Source organism: Mizuhopecten yessoensis, unplaced genomic scaffold, assembly GCF_002113885.1.
Source record: "Mizuhopecten yessoensis strain PY_sf001 unplaced genomic scaffold, ASM211388v2 scaffold11181, whole genome shotgun sequence".
Classification (NCBI taxonomy): domain Eukaryota; kingdom Metazoa; phylum Mollusca; class Bivalvia; order Pectinida; family Pectinidae; genus Mizuhopecten; species Mizuhopecten yessoensis.
Window position 1 is genome coordinate 973,557 of NW_018408920.1, and position 22,887 is coordinate 996,443.

General features: G+C 32.5%; 1 protein-coding gene across 1 annotated transcript in view; it reads left to right on the top strand.

Moving 5' to 3' along the window:
- The first annotated feature begins 7,449 nt into the window (after nt 1-7,449).
- Nucleotides 7,450-22,887, top strand: part of LOC110440407 (protocadherin gamma-B5-like) — a 40,830-nt gene continuing 25,392 nt past the window's right edge. Inside the window, exons 1-2 of the mRNA XM_021483463.1 lie at nt 7,450-7,571; nt 19,027-19,136. The gene's annotated coding sequence lies outside the window, so the exon portion shown is untranslated. The remainder of the gene's footprint in view (nt 7,572-19,026; nt 19,137-22,887) is intronic.

Sequence of the window (22,887 nt, forward strand, 5' to 3'; positions counted from 1 at the left end):
GATTCCATATCATTGATTTTGACTGACTATTCAGGTTTCGTCCTACACAATCAGATTCCATATCATTGATTTTGACTGACTATTCAGGTTTCGTCCTACACAATCAGATTCCATATCATTGATTTTGACTGACTATTCAGGTTTCGTCCTACACAATCAGATTCCATATCATTGATTTTGACTGACTATTCAGGTTTCGTCCTACACAATCAGATTCCATATCATTGATTTTGACTGACTATTCAGGTTTCGTCCTACACAATCAGATTCCATATCATTGATTTTGACTGACTATTCAGGTTTCGTCCTACACAATCAGATTCCATATCATTGATTTTGACTGACTATTCAGGTTTCGTCCTACACAATCAGATTCCATATCATTGATTTTGACTGACTATTCAGGTTTCGTCCTACACAATCAGATTCCATATCATTGATTTTGACTGACTATTCAGGTTTCGTCCTACACAATCAGATTCCATATCATTGATTTTGACTGACTATTCAGGTTTCGTCCTACACAATCAGATTCCATATCATTGATTTTGACTGACTATTCAGGTTTCGTCCTACACAATCAGATTCCATATCATTGATTTTGACTGACTATTCAGGTTTCGTCCTACACAATCAGATTCCATTTTATTGATTTTGACTGACTATTCAGGTTTCGTCCTGCACAATCAGATTCCATATCATTGATTTTGACTGACTATTCAGGTTTCGTCCTACACAATCAGATAATTACATATCATTGATTTTGACTGACTATTCAGGTTTCCTCCTGCACAATCAGATTACATATCATTGATTTTGACTGACTATACAGGTTTCGTCCTACACAATCAGATAATTACATATCATTGATTTTGACTGACTATTCGGTTTTGTCCTGTGACACAATCAGATAATTACATATCATTGATTTTGACTGACTATTCGGTTTTGTCCTGTGACACAATCAGATTACATATTGAGTTTGACAGTTTAGCTTTCAAATTTTGTTGGTTTTTAACCCAGCAATCACCTTCTTCCAAATTGATTCCGACTGTTCAGCTTCTATCCATGTTTTCTTGAACAATCAGCATTGCTTTTACTGGCATGTCTAGGTTCTGACCTCTGAATGGCTGACTATATTGTCAAATGTAAATACACTGCTGTCTATAAATGATATCTTCAGTGTGAAGGGCAAAATTAATATAAAGTGAATATTTTTTAAGTAGCGAAGGGCAAAGATTTCATGAGGAGATAGTTTTTTGATATTGAATAAAAAAAAAAAACTTCTGAAATAAAGCCTGACTAGAAATTAGGCCTTTTATCCATTAAAAAGAAGTATTTTAGCCTTTTAGTTGACATCAATTTAACCTCCTACATAGAGAATATTTCTTTCCCCGTAAATGTCTGAACATCTTATCCACATATTTCTACATTCCAACACTAGGTTCATTTTTCTGTACGAACACCAAGGATGTCTATTTTCTGCCTCATAAATCTCATTGACTCCCCCCCCCCTCCATCTGACTTGCCTTCTAGCCCTACAGCGGTCAGTTTGCCTGACCAGACCCACTCATCCTGAACGTAGATAAGGGTTGTCTGTAGTGTGATCCTGGCTTGACCCAGAGTCACCCCTACTCAAGTCTGTTCTGGAGCGTTATGGTCAGTGCTTTATAGCCAGCTATATGACCAACTGTTTGACTGTTAAAACCTATTTTGGACCCTCGTCAGTTTTATTCTAGTAAAATGACCTTCGCTAATCATGCAAGATATGAGAATGTTCATTTGTTCGGCATTAACTGACCATTCCATAAAATGACAATGATTTTATAGGTTGATTCTTAAATCGTGTGGGCATCTCTAGATGAACAGAAGGTGTTAATAAATTTGTTCTAGACTGTTAATTAAATATCTTTTGTGTAAATTTAATGTCTGGAAAAACACTAACTATAAGTTTGAAGCTGAACAAAACTGATATGGTGTCCAGATTATAAAAAGGTTTTTGTTTGGCTATTAAAATGAGTGAGGACCTGGTTTGGTATTTTAGATGCATGGGGAGTTTATCTTTAAAAGGAAATCAGCAAGAATTGTGGGATTTTAATCATGTTATCACCTTTGACAAGGGGAACCACCACCGTGGTTCGAACAATAAAATTCTAATAAGGTCCGAACTGTCACAAGTTCTCCCTTCTGTCCAACAGATTGTTGAGAAGAGGTGAAAGTACAGATATTTTATACTTTCTCTGTACATGAATATTGTCCCATTGAATTTTTTATGCTAGAAAATACATGCTCCACCGTCTGAAATTAATTACACCGGTAAAACACAATTTCTTCCTAACAGAATATTGTTCATTTAGAATTTTCATTTCAAAATTAAATTAAATATTGAGAAAGTTATATGCAGATACTATATCTTAGGTATTGTAATATTTGTTGTATTCTTTAAAACCTGATGAAATTGTAGTGCATTTCTTGGGAGACTCTTTTTCTTTGTAGACTGTATTAAGAAATTAAAGATTTGACAATATCTGAATATTTTGATTCCAATTAATTAAAAAATACAAAACTTTTGTGAATATCAAAAGGCTTATGTGTTGCTGCTGCAGTTTGAAGCCTGATGGCGGCCGAGAAATGGAGAGGTGCAGATATCAGTTCTGTCAGTGATATGTATTAATGTTGTACATTTCTAGAGTGTGTGTTTATTATATATAAATTCCCATTAGCACATGAGATTGATTTCATTCTGAATGAAAGTGAAACAGTTTCTAGTGAATGAAAGTGATCTATTTCAGTTGTACATTTCCTGAGTGTGTATGTAATTCTAATAAAAACCAAACAGACACATCCGACATTGATCTAAACTGTCAATACTCCCGTCAACGTCATGTCTGGGGGAAAACATATCACAACTTATCATGTTACCGGGCGATAAAATTGTCACTGAAAAAAATATAACGCAGTAATCATTTATTGATTAATTGATTAATTGATTATTGGATAACAGTTACATTGTTGTGGTCATCAGATGTAAAAGGGTCGGGTCGCCAGGTAGATTTAAATGTCAACAACAGACAGAGACTGATCCTGTTACGAGCTTTCACGCTGAATTACACTCGATTATACACAATTTCTGTCTACGTTCATGCTATAAATGACATCCATTCACAACGCTATATATCAATTTAAAAAGAAAAAGTAATTTAAACTCATTAGGTAGTAGTTTAATCAAGTAATGATATTTCAATAAGATATTTTACTTTAAAAAGTTTTATAAAACTTTATTTAACATTTTCTTTTTTTGGTATGAAATTTTAATTGACTTAAATTGAATGAATTTTGTTGTGTGACAAGCTGATATGCTATAGGATTAAAATGTGTGCAGATTGACATGTACATTTATTATGATGGTAATTTAAGTGACAGCTGAAATATAAGGCAGTAAAGTATCCAGGCTACATGTCAATCTTCAGGTCTTGATTCAAGTTTTCATGTTCTTACCTGAATACTCAAGATGCATCATTTACCACCATTAGGTTTTATACACTGATTTTTACTGATTATTTCATCTTTTATAATTGTTTTTACTAAAAGCTCCGAAAGGTATGGTGTTGTTTTTTGTCAAAAATCCTTTATCAAAGCTTTAGTCATGCTGCAAAAACATTTTCCAATACATAATTACAACATTTGGCACAAGGACCGTTAATGTTGTTTTTTAAGGTCTGAAATTAGTAAATACAGTTGCTAACAAGAATGTAGCCACACCCTACAAGAAGAACTAAAAGACAAATATCATGGAATTTTCCTTGTTAAGTTGCCATTAAAATTTAAGCACTTAATGAAGGCTTATGTAAATACCCTGGGCACTTAGGTATATGGTCTGCCATGAGACTTCTGATCAACTACATATGTATATGTAATTCAAAATAATGCGGAGGAAAGAACCAACGTCCAATGTGTGTCGAGGAATGTCTAGATTCATCATCTAGATTTCAGGAGGGTACAGTGGTATACAAAAGTCCTCATATGATAAACAAATAAAATAGCAAAAGGAGAGAAGCAACTCCTATATCTAGGGTCTCCATTACTGTATTGAGGAGACAAACCACTCCTATATCTGGGGTCTCCATTACTGTATTGAGGAGACAAACAACTCCTATATCTAGGGTCTCCATTACTGTATTGAGGAGAGAAGCAACTTCTATATCTAGGGTCTCCATTACTGTATTGACTAGTGTAGCACAGGCATGAATACAATTATACAAACCTTGATTCAGGAGTTGCTTCTCTCCTTTTGTTATTCAATGAAATTCAAAATGTTAAACAGAATGTAACTATCATATTAAATGTCTCTGAAGTTGAAAATGAGGAACAGAGTCAATTAAGTCACATTTTTATTTGAAATCAGAGACCACTAGTGTGTTTATAATGACACATTGACAAGTTAAATTATGTCAGGTTTGATCAATTAGAAATCCAACACAACATTTTTACATGCTTTTCTAAAATTGTTGTCGGCGATAACTGTATGCTTTTTGTCTTGGCATGTAAAATTAACATAGACGTTGTTTTGGCCATGATTGTGAGACATATTTATTTTCTGATGAATCTAAAAATTGTACTATATTTAAGACAATTGTGGTAATCTAACCTTGCCTTACTAGGCTTGCATATATCTTAAAGAAAATTCAAGAAAATTTCTTACTCTTTCAGAAATAAATTCAACAGTTTTAATCTTAAATTAAATAATCTAATTTGATGAATTCTTACTTGTTTGGTAAATAAATTACCAAAGACTTAACTTTCTGTTTGTTGTCCGTCAATTAAATATACATTTACAGATTTTTAATGTTTAATTTCAAATCTGATAAATAAGTATTTTAATCAAATAAGATCTTGAATTTAATTTTAATGAAATGAAGTTTGTATTTCTTCTTACATGCTGACAGGGAATAGAATTCTATAAGTGTCAGACATGGCTTGTCCAGGAAGTTAAAATTTATCACCAGTGAGATTGAAAGTTTGAGTTACCTAATAATCAGCCCTGCCCATCTGAAATAGGAGCCCCAGGTTAGCATAAGATGCATCAACTTTGTCATAGTTTAAAATTTTAGGAAGTTTGAAAGACAACTGTAAAGAAGGAAGAATTAAATACCTCCTATGGCATGTCAACATTTCCTGCTTAACAAGATTTAGATTTGTTTTAGTTTGTAAAGAAACAATAAACCAAGCTCGCAGTGTGCAGGTTCAGCCTGACTTTAATCAGGGTAAGTTTTTCTCAAATGTATATTAGATTTATTTGTGTATTTTTAATTATTGACATATATGCCAAATATTGTTTGAAAAATCAAGATGAAATTAATTGGGTTTTTTTGTATCAAGTTTTCGAAGTGAGCTAGCTTATGTTCGTATTACATACAAAAAGTCAATACAATGTTACAATTTTATCTTTGAGGAAATGTAAACATTCTACTAAAGACATACCTGATATTAAAACTGCATGTCTCCACCTTGATCATCATTATACTATAAGGTTTTCAAAAGTGGATATAGGTATTCATTCATTTCTATCCCCCAAGAAATGTTGTGTATATCTAAACATACGTGTTGTGTACATCTAAACAGACATGTTGTGTACATCTAAACATATGTGTTGTGTACATCTAAACATACGTGTTGTGTACATCTAAACATACATGTTGTTTACATCTAAACATATGTGTTGTGTACATCTAAACATGCATGATTTTTTGCCCTCGTATATTGGATTCTGTCCTAGATTTAGTCCTATTGTGTTTGGATGACTTGCTATGCATATATTTTGTCTTTATATGTCCTAGTGCGTTAAGACTGTGTATATTTTGTCTTTCAGTTTTAAAAATTCACTTAAAAAAAACAACTTATAGTATAGTGATTTTCATGCAGTTTAATTTGAAACATAAATTCATCACCAATTGATGTTTTTTGAGTTAATTGAAATGTAGCATGTAATTGCTGTCTGCGTAATGCATTATGTATCTGATAAAAGAAAGGTTGTATTAAGGAGATATGCTACCTTATAATACATGTGATTTCAATTAGAGTTATCTCCCTTTAACATCTTAAAAGTCTTAAAAAGTCCTAATTACTACTCATAAAAGATGTTTGACAGATTTTAAAGTGCAGAACTCTTTTGGAAATGAAGGGTAATATGTTACAGTAAAGGCAGCATAAAATTGTCCTTCAAAAGTTGTTTTTTAAATTTTGTCCAGTCATTCAGAGAATATGTTATCTTCACATCATTACCAAAATCCTGTACCAAAGTACATTCAATTAACTTCATTGATCCATTTTCAGATTATGTAACTGACTTTGTGTGAGGGTATACTTGGGGCCGAATCAAAGTGGGTTTATTTTCTCTAATTGAAAGTAAGAAATTTAAAAAAAGTTTACATTAAATGTAACAGTATCGTCATATGCTCTGATTGTGTATAGGTATTCTTGTCAAAATATATATATTTTCAAGGTTTGGTGAGAAATTGCTGCAATATTTTTCTACAATGAAAAAGCTATACAGAAGGTCTCTGTGAAAAGTACGAGAAAATTCATTGGGTAACACCACGTCATGTAGTAAATTAAAATAAACTCCAAAATGACAATTTTTTGGTTAATGATCTGATATAGGATGAAAATGTTCTACATCAATAAGTCTGAAAACCCACAGAAGGAGAGAAATGCATTATTTTAACCTGTTTATCAAACATTTGTAAAATATATTTAGCCTATAAAAGAAAACTCCTTTTACGACTTTTACAGTACTAGAAAATATTTCATGGAAATGACTACATGAAATGGATTTTATGTTTTAAATAAAATTGAAATCAACATATATCTGTATGTTTCAATATTTCTTTAACAAATATTTGTTTTTAAATTTGGAAATTGTTATGATGAAACATAATAATCTTTTAAATAATTTTAGAGCCACTTTTTAAACCTATCAAGATTTCTGAGGATATATAGACATTGATTACATGAAGATGCTGGAGATTTCTACTTATTTTCATATAGTTTCTCAACTGTGCAATTTTTTGGGGTTTTATTGTCGAATATTATCGTAATATAATTATAATAGTAATTGTCATATAAGAAAATAAAGAAGCATTTTAAGCATAGATGATATATTACCTACAACTTTCAGTGACCAATTTTAAAAGCCATAATAAAAGCATTTGAATAACTTTCTAATACCTGTTGAGATTTCTATATAAATCGGCCCCCTTTGGTAATAAGTATACCTGTATCGGATGAACTAGGATGCTTGTTTCTAATCAGATCACCTGTGAATTTTACCTGATCTGTGTCCTGGCTATTGTAACGTGACAGCTTTAGCCTCGGGCACCTGTGACCGACTGACTGTGGGCGGAGCCTATATCTGGCTAGCTTACTAGCTTTACTACAATGTAGCCTACCTGTACCATGGTATAGACTTACACTGTGTTGTGTATATGTATGTGTTGTGATATACGTTACGGTTAGTAGATTCCATGATTTTGTGATTCAAGCTGGGAATTACTCCGTAGATATCATTGAAGGTAACTATCTTGTACACATGTAAAATGATGTAAATTGTGAACTTAATCCAAAATAGGGTTTTCAGAACCATTTTTATTTTTGGATACTTTTTTTTCTTTTTTGCTTGGTTCTAATGCCATTTTATGCAAAGAAATAAACATCACCTGCATTTTGCTTAAACAAGCTTATTGAGTAATGAGTAAAATTTGTCTTATTTGACACAATAATCTGTTATCAACTTGTTATTATTTAAGAGATTTGTCAAATGTCATTTTTTTTTTTTTTTGTATGAATATATACCTGTTTGAAACAGTTTTTGATGGTGATATAGAATTTCTCAGGCAGAGTTAAGTTTCAGTAAATTGTCTACAATATTTCTGACGGATGAATTGAGTGATTAGCTAAGGTTAGACATTTAAACTTTCATCGAGCTTTAAGGTGAAACATTTCACAAAACAGTTTGATCATTGTCATCAAATATCCGGCTCATGCCAGTGACTCTAAACAGGTTTCACAGATTTTATCAGAAAGGTTGTTATTATCGTAACACTGTTATATGGTAGAAAATACGTGAAAACAATGACAGCGTTTGTCACTAAGAAATGACCTCAAATTTTAAGCGGACAGAATTAAGGACTGTCAGAAATGTTTTTAATATTTGGTTCTTTCTAAATGTTTTGCTTTTAAAGAAAATGAAGGTGTTAGAAAAATGTTAAAATTACCAGGTGTACTATTTTTATGTCTTTTAGAAAACGATGGTTAAATACAAATGGACGCCTTCACCGTGTCAGAAGACGGGGCGGTCCATTTATCACACGTAATACACAGACTAAAGCTAGGCAGTATATAAATTATTGTAGGGGAAAATAGATGTTGCTTGTCGAGGTATTTAGTGTTTACAAAGATTTAGTTTTGACCTTTTTGTGTGAGAGATATATTCTGTGAGGAGTCTTGATATTGTGGTATATTTAAACCTTGCATTATAAGACTTGACGTTGTATATATGTTAATGGCCAGTATATAAAAAAAAATACAGTCTATATTTTACGGGGTCAGTCTGGCCAATTTGTGTGTACATGACCTCCAAGGGTTTATTAAGGTTGAAAGAAAGGTCACAGAAAACAGACCTCTGAATCTACAATGATCATATTTATAAGTATCTGCTTTATTTTTAGATATTTTGATATTTGATAGATACTCTAAGAATCTTGTATTTTTTTTCATTCAAATTTTCATTCTTATTCTAAAAAACAAATATGTACAATATTTTTCAGCTTGTATAAATCATAACTTTTAGTGGATATTTATATAAACAATAGATTTGTTTGTCAATTTTATTATGATTATTTTTATAATTACTAGACTTTGTGATGATGTTATAATTTTAGTTTAAAAATCAAACAGCACTAGTACTGGTTTCTACCATACTCTTTCTAACACCTTCCTGACATTATACAGTGAAACCTGTTTAAACTGAACACCATTTGCACCAACAGTTTTGATTGGCTAATATATATTGTCACATGCATTGTCATATTATACAGGTAGTCTGATTATACAGATTGTCAAATTACAAATTGTTTCAGTTATTCAGGTTGTCATATTATACAGGTTCATTTTACACAGAATTATTTGCATAAGTTCTTGGGTCTTTATACAAAACTGATTTTCAGGTTAAACAGAGTTTCCAGTAGATTTCCCACATATCCATGTAAAAATTTCACTTATTTGTTAAAAGATTTTTGTCTTTAATACAGGGGATCTAATAAACAGTTTTTTAATCTTCTCTCCATTTGTTTGTTGACGACACATAGTGTTTAGTTAAGCAAGGGTGACATGTGTTCGAACATTAGTGAAAGTGGATTCAAATATTGATCTAAATATATATATATTTTCCAATATATCAGATTAGTTACCAAGTTTGTGTAAACTTTCATCCATGTGTCGCCGATATCGGTGGTCAATATTTCCATTATGAGTTCTCCTGAGAAATGTCCACTACATGTTTATTTTAGCCATTGGTCAAGTTTACCTTTATAAACATTCTTATTGATTATGTCTAACCTAGTCTGTATACTTTCACTAATGTTTTTTTCATTCAAAAGGTAATTTTGGAAATTAGAAAATTATTTCTTTGAGAAATAATAAGGGTTTTTTATTGTATTCATTTAGGTGACAGAACTCTTGTCTACATTTAGACCATTTAAAGAGCTGTTTTATTTAGTAAACACCTGTATATAAATAAACTCCTGTTTATGTGTGGCCAAATGTCCAGAACTCGTTAAGCTCAGGAATAAATAATTAATTAACCAGCGTTGTTCCTTATTCAGCATTGGACAGGTGAGGGCAGTCTTACACAATTATTTGATTCCTGGCATGTTACACTATCAAATGGATCAATTACCTGTAACTGACCAGCGGTCAGTTGGAATCGGCCGTTGAGGCCGAAGTAAGATGATGACACTTCTGCAAATATTTATGACAGTAAATATTAAGGATGTACTCTTCTGAGGTTTCAATCACGTTCAAGTCTCGTTTTGATCTGGTGTAATGGGTTTTTGTAATATTTAACAACTTATGATCAAGTTTATTAGCAAACACGCATCTGAAAAATATGTCAAAAAACTAGATGCCTGTTGTTTGTAGAACTTTTTTTACAAGAATTTAAAAAAATTACCAATTCGGCGGCCATTGTGAAAATGTGTATTATTGCGTAAATCTTGTGCTTCAAAAAAGGCCAAATTTTCACCTTTTTTGGCACCTGATTGATCACTTAAATTGTCATTGTGTCGCCATATTTAATTGTAGCAGGTTCATTTTTACTGTACAACTTTATAATGTTCAATATGATAAAAATAATATGCAACAAACTGGAAAATTATACATTATTGATATTTTTTTTACGTATTTAGTGTAACTGAAGCACTTTTGATTTTTGACCCCGAAAAAACTAAAAAATAACACAAATGATAATGGGACAAAAAAAGCAGCACACCGACCCCCCATTTTTGTAGATGTTTTAGAAAGAGAAACACGTTTTCATTTAATTCATTAAATATTAAAAAAAGTTAAATACCAAAACTTTTTATATCAAGCGTTCAATCTGTAAAAAAATGGTAAAAAATGAGTATTTTTTCATTAAAAAATAGGGGGTAGGGGTAACTAAAATCGGCTTTTCAAGTTAAATCAATAAGATTAAGAAATTTTACTTCCATAATTTAAAAGAAAATAATATTTTCAACAATTCTACAAACATTTATACATATCTGATAACACACTTGGAAGAAATTGCATGAATTTCTTCTGCAAGTGGTCAAAACCCAAAAAATCACCTAAAATCACATGTTGTGGTAAATTGGTATCTTTGACCGATTATAGCACAAAAACGAGCACACGGACATATGTTTTTTTTGCATTTCCTACTATGCCATTTACTCCCTTTTCCAAAAATCCATATAAGAAAAAAAGTTTATTACAGGAAATTTTTGACTTCTCAGAGGTGTACATCCTTAATAAGACTTATGGGAGATTTATTTTTGTGAATTGAGGTGTCAGATAAGACAGGTTCCAGTTTATCAGATGTAATTGTTGTTAAAGTATCATTGCTAAATCATCAGTGTCACTATATACAGGTTTTATATTGTGATGTCAGATTAAACAGGTTTTATATTGTGAAGTCAGATTATATGGGTTTTATGTAATGATGCCAGATAAATACAGGTTTTACATTGTAAAGTCACATTATACAGGTTTTATATTGTGAAGTCAGATTATACAGGTTTTCGATTGTGAAGTCAGATTATACAGGTTTTATATTGTGAATTTAGATTATACAGGTTTTATATTGTGAATTTAGATTATACAGGTTTTATATTGTTAAGTCATATTATACAGGTTTTAAAGTGTTAAGTCAGATTAAACAGCTTTTATAGGGTTTTGAAGTGTCAGTTCGTACTTGCTATAAGGATATGGCTCTGACCTAGATTTACATTGTGGATGTCACGGGTCAATGAAGCAGAAGATGCTTACTCTTCTGGAACACCTGGTCTTATTCTCCTTGTACTTCTTCAAGGCTTTCCAAATAAAACTTTTCTATTTCAATGTATACAGGATTAAGGTAAAAGATGTCAGTTTAAACAGGTTCTAGTTTTTAGTGTCATACTTAATACAGGTGTTTGTTTGCAATTAGAGCATCGTTGTATATGATGTAATATTTTAATAACAGCCCATATCAGCACAATAATATCGTACAAGATGACACAGACAAACTAAATGGTTTAAGTATCAAGGTGTGCTAATTGATGCACTATGTACAGTTAAAAGGATAAAGACAAAAGGGAGGAAACACAAATAAAACAAATCCCAAATCATACGATGAGTGCGGCAGATCTGTGATTGCATGGCTTTTATTAGGTCCCCTAAGTGGGAGACACAGAAGAACAATTGCCTCCTACGATCATGCAGTGGAATGCAGCTGACCAATCTGTTTCTGTCAACATGGAAATGATATTGATCATTAGCTCAGACCAATTTGAGTTTGAGTAAGCATCAATAGATACAAAGTAGGTTTTATTTGGGATAGTCAATTCAGGCAGATTGTAGTTGGAAAGACCAATTTTGTGAACATTTTTTTTCGTAGTATGTGTCACTTTAGACAAGTATTTGTTGAAAAAGCCAATTTTGTGAAAATGTCAGTTGGGAGTGTCAATTTAGACAGGTTTTAGGCAAAAGTGTCACCAAAAATATGCAGGATTTAGTGATCCAGCTAAAATAGACGGTATACCTTCATATGTAGGCGAAGTAATGCTTATCAAATGAATATGCAGATCTCTTCATACCGAGAAATCTTAATTAATTTTAAAAATGCCTGGCAGCTGTGAGAGATTTATGCAGTAGTAAAACTCATAATTCATATTATGATGACAGTCTCACCTGCCCAGAACAATTAGGGGACAAGCTAACTAATGGCCGTTTATATATACCTACCTGACAGCTGATTTAATTAACTAAGTTTATTGCTATTTTATTTATTCAGTGACATTTTATGTAGAAAGTACAGTAACATAGTTCATGAAGAAATTGTCTTTAATAAGATAAAAAATATTTTTAAGAAACATACATGTATGACATCTGACTGTCATGATTACTGCTGTTTGCTTATAAGTTGAAGCATATTTTTTTTCAATATTTCATCTTGGAAATCTGAGCCGTGGCTGCTCCATATGCTTACAGATTAGGATACCAGGAATGTTTTATTGCTGGTGTATCATCAGTACATTCAGATCACTTACAAGGAAGGATGCACTGCCATCTCTGTTGTCTTCTGTAACTTATCTGCTCTGTCTGTAAGATACAGTATGTAAGGAAGTTAGAAGTCTATAGAAGTGGTTTGTCTGTAACTACAACAACAGGAACTAATACAATATAAGGAAGGTTTCGTTCTCTTTGACATTATGACCGTCCATTGTGATATATAACATGTTTGTATTTAGGTTCAGTCCTGGTAAAATATCATGTACATATTGTTGTGATTAACCAATGAAATTCCTTATGACATTGCAAAAACTTAGAACTGTCAACCAGACTACTAAGTGATGGAAAGGTTAGGCCATCTTTGTTAGTTCTACAATCGGGAACATAGCCATCTTTGTTGACCTTTGACCCCTTCAGCCTCTACTGCTTTGAAAAAGTCTCCTATACATTGGTGAGTTTTGCTAAATAGAATTGGAATTCAATTCTTTTGTAGATATTTTCATATATTTTTCAGAAAATGTCTAGTTAGGTAGATATAAAATAAGCAGTGAAAAGCTTATACAGTTATACCTGAGGTATGTAGAGATTGTATGAAACAGACTGTTACTTGAGTTATACACATTTAAATTTTGTTGAATATTTACAAACAAATTTGTAACCTATATATATGGCCATGAAATACTTATGGATGCCCATATGCTTCAGTAAGTTTGTTGAATAGTAAAATCTTGAATTCAAGTCTATGAGTGAATTCTAAATATCCATGTAAAAACCATGCATTTTAAATCATTTCTGTCTGAAAAGAACTGCAATTCAGATACAATGACAAATCTTGTCAGAAATGAATGAATTGAAAAGGTCATATTTGTAAAAATATTAAAACATCTCACTCATATGTCTTATCTTTTTTTTTTTACTAAATCAGAATTTAACCTAAAGATTGAAAAAGAATTTTACCTTCCTCAGCAATTAACAAACCTGTAACTTTGAGAACTTTTTTAAAATTGAATTTGACATAATACAGTTGACAGTTGGAGGTCTTTAGTAAAAACACCAGTCAAAAATTAACAAAAGATAAAATCGGTAATTTCTCGACTCAATTGATCAGAAGAAATGCCAACAAATGTATTTCCACCGTGTTATTTCAGCATTATTTTGTCGTAGGTCACTCAGTAGAAAGCTAGCTATTAAGACCGTCAATAGGGTGTAGCTCTTGGTTAGATTTGCGATCAGGTTAAGAAAATAAACGTTGGGTTATAACTATGAAATCTGTCTCCTGCGGACTTAATGATCACGATGTGTGTTTGTTCTGCATATTGTCCTGTACGGAATATAACGCATTTCAGTTATATTCATATTTGTTGACACTGTTTAATATCCAGCAGCACCCAATCAAAACAGATCATTTTCAGACACGTTTAAAATGACAAGCTATGATTATCTGAACAAGCCCCTGTTCTGTGAAAGGTTTTGGAATAAAAAATGCCTAGGTAGTAGGCCTCCTCCTTTTCGCTAGCTAACTGTCAGTTTTTTATCAATAGAAGATGTTGGTATTTGAAATAGGCAATCTACTTAATAATAGTGTTTACTACCTCTAGATCTTCAGGAGATTGCATTTTCGACAACATTTGTGAATTATGTTTTGGAATCATTTAAAACTGACAGACCCTAAGCTTCCATCCTATAAAGTCCTTATTGAAATTCGTTATTTTCCTTTGAGAAAAAACACAGGGAATCTAATATTTTTTTATCATGTCTGCATAATCACTGTTTATGGTTGTCAAATGCATTATGATCTATTTTTCATATGATGTACTCCAAATATTGATATTGAAATTCTATTTTTCATATGACGTAACCTCAAAATATTGATATTGAAATTCTATTTATTAACCTATCAGGCGGCCTGTTTCAGCAGCTTTTTAGCATAAAGGGTATAATTTTACTGATGGTACTGAAACAAATGCATTCAGGAAGTTGGGAGTCACTGTGTTGGAATTGGACCCTGATCTGGTTTAAATGATGTATTTGAATTGGACCCTGATCTGGTTTAAATGATGTGTTTGACTGGTTTTTGTGAATGTACTTTTCTGTGTGAGTGTATAGATTTAGTTTCTATGGATGTTAGGAAGTATCACTCTGTTTTTATTCCTAAATTTTCTTAAAGAAAATTGAAATCCAGGGTATTTTTTTTAGCTTCCATTACATTTCCACCCATCATGTTATGGCTTTGTAAAATTTAGGCAAGATTTTAAGACTGGAAGTTCACCTGCCAAGTTAAGCTCATGACCTTTGACTTGACACCCGGGCATGCTAACCACTATGCCACTGCTCAGTATGTGGGCTTTTATCGGCAATGGCTTTCACTGCAGACATCTAATATACAGTTGACCTCTGACCTGTGTGAATCTTTTATTCATACATGCTTTCACATGTCTTCTTTTCAATGTACTCGGTTCTTACAGAAATCAAGGTTTCGTTAATAAGACATTTACAATGTTTTCTCACCTGTATGAAAATGAATATCCAACCAGGTAAACAGAAATCGAAATAAATACATATTAATATTGCAGTTTGAGGCAGGTGAATTTTTTATTATGATATTAATTGGAAATGCTTAGACCCCGCTGTTTCTGTGGGGTGGTAAGTAAATCGCCAACAAACCTGCTGTGTACATTAAAAGGCGAGACTCACTGTGGCACGTCCGTAAACCCTCTTCAGGAAATGATATGTCAGAACTCTTTTGTGTGTGGAGTCCGACACCCAGGGTGCAACATTACAACTCTGTTTGACAACCATTAGAACGAAACACTCATCGCAATTGAAATGGGGAAAAAATAAAGATTGAATCGAGGCATAACAAAATTTGTAGTTTAGCCTGATGGCTATTATAATGAAACCGTTCTTATTGAACAGTTAAACCTTAAAAGAATCCTCCGAGAGGAACTTGATTTGATTTGGTGCAAAGTTTGCTCTGTATTTTGACAAGTGTTTCAAGTAGGCTTACTAAAGTTAGTGGGCGCTAATTAGAGTCCAGACGAAATTTTTGACAAAACTCTCTGAAATACACTTCTCAACTTAAGCACATCTTCACCAGGTGTCTTACACCAAGGAAGTCTCGGAGATAAAAGGTATCAAAGGTAAAAGTGAGTGTATATTGTCTGCCATCGCAAATAGACCCACGACAGTCGAGGTTCAAGAGTATCAAAGTTTGAAGAGTTCCGAAAACATACAGAGCTTGTTAGATCGTGTTTTCATATAGAAATCTGGGTCTCCGCACTTGATATTCTAGTGGTGAGTAAACTTAGATAAGTGGGTAACGCAATTAAGCCTTAAAACCTTGCTTCTTACTGATATGGGGTTTTGAGTCTTTGAGATCACTGTGACATATACACAAAGCTGTTCTGTTGCTTTCTGTCTGAAATAAACAATTCAATCAAAAACAAGTTGTCTTGGACTCGTTTCTAGACTTTGTTGACTTATTGTCATAACATAGTTTTGCTGTGATCAAGCAGTTTCTGAAATAAAAATAAGTAAGGAAAAGCTCTACTACGACCAAAATGAAATCCAGTGAATATATTTCATGGTCTGTCAAGATTTTTTTATTGCAGTCAATGCAATCTGAAGTCATATACACACGCTTTATTTTTATTCTAAACATTCAATTCGTCAATTTCACCTGCTGAAATTGATGCAAATTAAACCTTTTATGATTTTATTTCCAAAATGTTTAAAATTTCATTACATCTGCTTGTGTACATCAGTACTAAAAAAATGTTCATCACATATTTGTGAAATTTAATATCAAGAATTATAAATATGTAATGTATGCATAAACAAAATTATGGTTACATGACAAGTTTTATTTGGTGATAAAAATAAAATTACCATATATATTATATCATATGTCTTACAAGAATGTTTTCGTAATTGAATAAAAAAATGTATAACTTTCTTTTGATACTAGATAAATAAAGATGATAATCTTGGTATTTATATTTTTACAAAAGAATGTGAAATCGTAATTAAACATGGTAACGTAACATTATCTGTTTTGAGAATCTCCGCTGAATTTTGTGTAGTATAACAACCCTACAACTAGATTGGAGTAATTGATTTACAACATATTTTATTTACTGATGTTTATCTTTTATTACTATTTAAATGTTTACCTGTGACATAACATCTGTATTGGCCATCTTCTTTTAATCTTGCTGTACAGGATCTGTCTACAGTTGATTTTGTTTTTGTTTACCTGAGGGGCTTTTGACCCGACGTATGGGTGTTACCTAACCGATTGTCTGTCCATGTATGTACTGATCTTTATCTCCCTGTCTGGGAAGTCTTCCTATTTTCGACCATTTTCCCTTTGTTGATTTCTCCTTGGATGTTAGAACTGTGTATCTTGGTTGAGGACCCCAAGTGGAACACCATTGTACGATGTATGGAGTTTTATGTTAGTGGTTGCCTAACAGTCTCTCAATATTGTGGACATTACTCGCGAAGTTAGACCAGGTAAATGTGTGATTAGGATAAAGTATCATGTTCTGTTCATGTTTTTATTACTTAAAATTGGACCTTAAGGTAGAGAGTATACCATTGCTCTTGTGTTATATCTCCAACACAGAAGAGTTTCATTTTTTTGGACAATTTTCTGATTTGGAGTTTACTATAGCAAAAAGATTAAAAAGAAATGTATTCATTATAATTTTTAAGCTTTGAGTATTTTGTTACAAGACCTCTTGATTATGATGCAGGGAGCTAGCTTATCTGCTGTGTCATGAAATCTGTCTAAGTTAGATATGTTATTACATTTCAAAATGATCCAACTCCCTAAAAATTCCTGCAACCTAGCAACCTATAAATGAAAACACCAGAAATGACACACATTTAACAGAAAAGAAACATTTCAATGGCGGTTACAACATGTTGGGACTTTCTGCATTAATATAGACATTATAATATCAGAAATGTGTTGTTTTATGGGGAAAAAGCCTTTAAAGAAACTTCTTTTCTCAATTAATTAATTGTTTTCAGTAAAGAATATCAGACTAGAATACCTGGGATAACTCCAGGTTCAATCCCCAATAGAGACACTAACATGTAATCCTTTGCGCTGTACCCCTTCTTATGTCTTTGATTAATCTATGTTAAGAATGTGTTTTATAATATAAGAGTGTTTGTGAAGAATGTACAATCAACTTAAAACCCCATGTAGTAATGGAAAGTCCTGGTTTGACCACGCTCAGACTGGTAACGTGAAAGGTTTGTGTCCAGCAGAGGAACATACTATCCTAAAGTCCAGTGTCACACCTCCTCCATTCAACGACCTCTCTAGGTGTGGTCAAGTGTCCAAATTACCTCACAAGTGGACACAAGTAATGGTCAAGCTGGCTCCAGTCAGTCATCATGGTGACCAATTACAATTTTAGATGACCCAGAAAATATTTATAGTGAACATGCAAGTTTCATATTGAAATTGCCTTTTTTTACTGGGTTTCTTATTTTTGGTGAATTTATATGAATTGTTTTATCTATGACATTTTCAATTTAATGATTTAAGTATAAGTAGTAGCTGAATCACATCAGAAACTGGTTATCTTTTTACATTTTTGAACAGTTTAAAAAAATAACAATAAAACACAGTTTAAACTTAGGTGGATTCATTTTACTTGCAAAATTTATGGAAATTAAACCTCACAAATATTTAAGCAACTATAATATGCAATCTGATTGCTATTTGAAAAAGAAAAAAAATGTTCTGCATTTGCTTATGTAGTACTGAATTTCACAAACCATGCAAGAGTGTACTATACAATGATATCATGATCAGGAAGGCTGGCTGTGAATTTTATATAAATATTCTTTTCCAATGTACTGTATAATGCCTTAATCCTATAAAATTTCACCTACAGATACAGCTAGACCTTTGAAAATAAAACCATTTTTTTTCAAATAATTTGTTCCTTTGTGATACAAATTTCCTTTATGTCAGGGAATGTCTTTTTATGGAAACACAAAACATAAAATTTACTTCTAAGGTAATAAACCTTTACAATAATTTTATAGAAATTTGATATTAACCCAGTGTGTTCTTTATTCATTGAAAGTGATATTGTAAACCTGGTGGTAGGTCCGGCGGGCGGGCCTTCACCACTCTACTTCTGTTCACCATTTATTCATATTCAGCTCATCATGTTGTGCATTTTCTTTTCATTTAAGGTCACCCATCACTTTTGTTTGAGACATGGTGTAGCATCTCTATCTTCGAAGCAGAAGAGTTCCTCAAGCATATGAGTACTGACGGGCATCAAGTTACACACCATAAAAAGGTACTGTTCTTTTGCAGCCAAGATTTCACTTTGAAAGCGAAACATGACCACTTTCTTAAGGTCATCAGTTTGACCTTGAATGAAGGTGTGGTATTTTAGTCTGACAGTAAAAAGTAAAACAAGAAGATGGCGATTTCTGGTGAAGGATTATCTATAGGAGACAGGTGTTGTGACAGTCGTACAGTCAGAGTTAGAGTTACTTGTTTGGTTAGGTAAGATGTTGTAAAAAATAAATAAATAAACAAGTGTACTGTGTGACAGTGGGTTACAGGTGTACTGTGTGACAGTGGGTTACAAGTGTACTCAGTGACAGTGGGTTACAGGTGTACTGTGTGACAGTGGTTTACAGGTGTACTGTGTGACAGTGGGTTACAAATGTACTGTGTGACAGTGGGTTACAGGTGTACTGTGTGACAGTGGGTTACAATGTATGACAATCTGACAGTTTTGTCAGTGGTCTTCACTCTTAGATGGGGCATGAGTCACTTTCAGTCTATGTTGACTTCATTTGCAGTACTGAATATTGCGGTACATAGAATACATTTAAAGTGTCTCTCTGATGATAATGGCTATTTGTTTGTATAAAGTTAGCATCAAGTTTATAAACACACTCCCTCTGGTCAAGCGGGGTGGTCAAGCTATGCCCACTCTAAAACTTTAATTGAGTGAAGTAGGGACAAAAGCATGGTTAGCATCCATTTGTAGAAAGCATTGATTGGTTTTCAAAAATTAAACAGTTTTACCTTTTGAAAGGTAGGGAATTGCTTTAAACTTTCAATGGCAGGCTTGGCCATCAATGAGAAAAACTAAAAATATATATAAACTACAACCAAAAATAAAAAATTATCAATTTTAACCTTTCAATTTCAAACTGACTGATCTGTTTCCAGTGTTGTCGTTTCTTGCCTACAGTTACATTCGCGTGTGTCCACTGTCCCTTTGTCAAGTTTTCTAGATGTTTGGTTACATTTTACTGGTCAGCTGTTATGTTTGCTTCCCCTGTTCCATTGTCCAGTTTGTTTCTTTATCTGCCTTTGTCCATCCATGCCGCCTCCATTCTGACCACAAATACCTGGACAAACATTGGTCAGTTCTAAGTCAACTCTATCATCCTGTCTGTCCATGCAGAACTTAATTACTTGTATAAACACCTGTAGATGATACAAAACCTTTATTTAAAGAAACAAACACCTTTCCCCATGTTTCAATCATTATGGTTTACCTGTATTGATTATTCTCCAGGTACATATGTTAATTGTATTTTTACCTGTGTTCTAACTTCATTACCTGGCTGACTGCATTCTCTTTCACTCAATTATGTCACAAAGTATTTGTCCTAATTGCGGAGACATCTCGGACACCTATGTTTGTTAGCTTTCGCAGGGTCAAATTTCACAGGTTCTATATAAATTCTTACCTGGATAAGTTCAAAGTGTCATATGTTTGTATACATTAACACCCAAATTAGGGACCTCCAATAGCAGGCAGGAGAAAAGCAAATGTTCAGAGTTAATTTACTTCTGACATTACACCGAGAGACCAGGGGTTGTAAGGGTGCACGTGAGTAAGGTTTGAATCATTTTCAAAATTTAAGCATGTTGACCGGATTTCATACCAAAAGCTGAGAGATTAAGGTAGGGTATTGACACCTTTTTGGTAATAGTTTTCTTGATCTACGAAAGTTTTAATTGAACTTATTGATCATTATATGCCAAAATGTAAATTTGTACCTATAAGCAGACACAAACAAAGCATGTTATATTTTTTCTATGATTGATGCATGTCTTTAATTCACTTTCAAGTATTTCTTTCATCTTTCTTTGTTACAGAACTTTTAAACACAATTTTTCAAAAAATGTCACATTTTCAACTTTACACACCATTTTCTGAAAAGTTACATTTTCAACTTTATAGCAGAATTTTCCACACAATTAAAAATACCATTATTTGATATTAAAATCAAAAGAAAATTTTCACTTTTGTGATATTTTCCCTTTTTAAATCATGATCGATACAGTTGCAATATTACAACAGAAAGCTCATTTATATGTAATCAAAACAAGGATACAATTAGGATTATCATTAGACTTGCACAAAATATTTTTCTTGATGTGACTTTTCATACATTTCTATTTTAGAGTTCCAAATCACAGATAATTGATTTGATTTGATTTCAGTAAAGAAAAAAGTTTATAGTATTATTACATAACATACCGTTCTATATCCTTTATTGTTACATAACATAATCTATTACCTTTATTGCCAAATCACTTCAAAAAATGATTACTGAATTATGACTTTCATACAGTCCTTATATATTTAATCTACCAAACAATGGATTATTCATGTAGTCAAGTCTAGAATTTTCGTATTATGACATAATGAGTGATATTTTTCTTTACTGCTGATACGACTTTAAGAGACGATAATCTACACAGAACATATGACACCATGCCGTGTCATTGTACATGTGTCACCTGTTACACTACTAATCTGTGACAGCTTTTTCTCCTGTTGTCCAGTATAGATCCTTACTTTTGTGTTTGGTGGTCAGTCTTGACCACTACATGTCCGAACAAACAGTGTATGCATGGACACAATCTGATTAGTTTACTTATTAGTAATCATCTGTACATTCATTGATTATTAACTTTCACCGGAAGATTAATAATGCTGATTTCACTTTGAGATTTCCGAATGCCTAACACACTGGGCGGTTAAGGAAGCTCTTGACTTACCTGTGGTGAGAAAATCCATCGGTAAACATTTCTATCACCCGGATTTTGACAGAAGCTTCCATGCGAGGTGATTGGTTTGAAGAAGCTTAAGGTCATAATAAACTACGGATTACGAATATTTGATATACATATATGTGATTAGCCAGCCCAAATCTGACACGCTGTTGTTCGTCGTACATTAAAGACATACTGTATAGATGCTAATCAAGAAATAATTGGTTATTAGTTAATTTAATGAAATCTGCGAATTTCTTATGTGTCTTTGATTTGAACACATGTGGGATATTCCAACAGGATTAACTATTTTGGGACAAAAAATAAGGTAAGAATGTTATTAAGAACTATATTTAATGTTGACTTTTTTTCAAAATAATTTTGTTTTATATCAAATTCTTGTTTAAAATACCTTCAACAATACAGGAGGCCCTCTGTAATACTTACATGTATGGACCAGATATCTATGAATTGAAAGAAAATCATATTTTCATCTGTATATAAATGTTTCAGTTTTGATGGTTTGTGATCTTAAAAGATATGATTGTGGATATGATACAGAATAAGATTTATTATTCTTGTGTACATTTATGATATTCAGTGGATAATGAAAACCTCAAAATATCAATAACTTGGTTTATTAGAGATATGCAGTTATATTAAAGTATGGATGGAACTGGCTAGACAAATTGATTGCAGTCTGTCTGACTTGAATTTATCAGAAATGTTATCATATAATCCCATCACTTGTATCTTGCTATCATAATTCTATCACCCATCTTGTCAGCTGTAGGCCGACTTAAGAGTAAAGCTTGTATTTTTACCTGCATTCTCACCTGTAATTAGTAAAACTCCTGAGGATCAGAAGTATTATCATATAGACCCGGAGTCCATCAAACCAGTTAATTAACCTGTCTAGGAAATGTTTTGTTAGCTTAAACATTATATAGTTTATATTTTGATTATTTGTATAAATTTTCAGCTAGGTGGTGAAGTTGTTGTTTTTTATCTGATTATAG